The sequence below is a fragment of the Homarus americanus genome, unplaced genomic scaffold, assembly GCF_018991925.1.
Source record: "Homarus americanus isolate GMGI-L3 unplaced genomic scaffold, GMGI_Hamer_2.0 scaffold42105, whole genome shotgun sequence".
Taxonomy (NCBI): domain Eukaryota; kingdom Metazoa; phylum Arthropoda; class Malacostraca; order Decapoda; family Nephropidae; genus Homarus; species Homarus americanus.
Genome location: NW_024739988.1, coordinates 183,864 through 185,860, shown reverse-complemented (window position 1 = coordinate 185,860; position 1,997 = coordinate 183,864). Strand labels below are relative to the sequence as shown.

Sequence of the window (1,997 nt, the reverse complement as noted above, 5' to 3'; positions counted from 1 at the left end):
ACTGCGTAGAGCAAACAGTTAGACGACTAATTGGGTAGTTGGGTGGGTCGTTAGCGGTGAGAATGAGACCGCGTCACTAGCTCTCTACGGACTGTAAACCTGATCTTAGTTACTGGCTTAAAAATCGATGGTGTTGTACCCACCTTCTCGACTCGGCTCCCTTGATGAGGAAAAAATAAATCGGTGAATATTTTTTCCTTTGTCGGAACAGTTCCAATTACGAGGTGAAAATTCCACATTTAAATATTTCATGGCGCCCCATCTCCACCCTTACCTCCCCTTTACCCCCAACTCCCACCTCCAACCCCTCCCAAGGGAGAGAAAGGGAGGGAGGGAGGTGAGAATAAATCGATATATATTCTTCCCTTCTCGGCACAGCCCCAATTATGAGGTAAAAATTTCATGTTTTAAGATTTCATGTTACCACACCCTATCCTGATTCCCCACACCCCTTCTCCCGTGCCCTTGGGAAGAAGGGGTGAGAAGAGTGAAGATGATGTGTGTGTGTATGTGTGTGTGTGTGTGTGTATGTGTGTGTAAATTCCCTGCTTGTCATTTTTCATACAACTCCTAAATGGAATGATTCACAGTGAGAGTCCAGAGTGTCACTTAATCCCTACGGTCAATAAATAATACGAGTTTTAAAGAGACTTTGGCTAAATAATTCTTTTTGAAACACAATATTTATGGAATTTATATTATTGTTGTATCATGTTGGCTTAAATTTAGTACAAGTTTCTTTTTATGAGTCAACTATTATTTTACGATATAGAAAACAAAGTCTAAATAAACCAAATCTACCTACGCGCATAAGCAGAGCTATTATGTGACGTCCTTGGCGTGTAAGGGATTCTAGGTGAGACCACCCCACCTGTGGTGTAATGGTCAACACGCTCGCCTCCCAAGCGAGCAGACCCGGGTTCGATCCCCGGGCAGGGTGAAACTGTGGGCAAGTTTCTTTACGCCATTTACCTCTGGCTACCCAGCAGTAATTGGGAACCTGGATGTTAATCTTTTTGCGGTTCGTGTTCCAGAGTAATGATTAACCAGTGAAGTTGGCGGGTTGTCCGATCTTCTCGGATTATTCCTTGACACTAAGTCATGCAACTCGTTAACTTGTTGTGTTGGCGACAGCTTCTCCACCTTAAGCAAAATTCACGCCTAAATGACCCTTGGGCCCGCCATTCTCGTTACACGAGGGGCAACCATTATTATTATTATTATTATTATTATTATTATTATTATTATTATTATTATTATTAGATATTCTTGCCATATGTCCTAATTTTCTCATCCCCTAGCTCACTATCTTTCAGTTAACCTCTTGAACTTCTCATGAAATTATTATTTTTATGATATTCCTATTCCTATTATTAACAATTTATTATAATTATTATTAGTAATCCTCTTCTTCCTCTCTTTATTGTTATTTTATACTCTTATGATTTTGCTGCCAGTATCAGTGTAAAAGTAATTAAGTAATCGGCTAGTTATTTACTGGGGGCGGGGGGAAGGAACACAAGAATTAAAGAAAATAGTTAAAGAAAAAAAATGAGACATTATAATTATCATCATCCTCTCTCTCCCGAAACTATTACAGTAAATCAGTGAACTGAATACAAGTATTTTTTGTGTAGAGGTTTTCAATTTATCAATATGGCCACTAGATATATTACAGATGACAAGGCTATACAACAGTTTCAAGCAACAAATAGGTAATTGTCTCTCCATATCCGGTTTCCTGGCCGAAAGTTAGACTTAGGGAATTTAAATTCAAACCCGCCAACGGCTCATATGTAATGCCCTTCCTCCCGTTGCACCCTATATATTTGCTGCATGCACAATAAAATCCAAATTTTTCTCTGTTTTTCATCCTTCGGAAATCGATGGAATCTCGAACGTTTATCTGTAGTTTGTAATTTGATCAGCATCTAAATACAGAGCATTTGTCAGGCATTGTCATAGATCTTCGCACTACGACGGCCAGCTGGTAACTT

At 39.4% G+C, this 1,997-nt stretch overlaps 1 non-coding gene across 1 annotated transcript; it reads left to right on the top strand.

Moving 5' to 3' along the window:
* Nucleotides 1–863: 863 nt before the first annotated feature.
* Nucleotides 864–941, top strand: Trnag-ccc. Its single transcript has one exon. It is a non-coding gene; the product is annotated as a tRNA-Gly (tRNA).
* The last annotated feature ends 1,056 nt before the right edge of the window (nucleotides 942–1,997 follow it).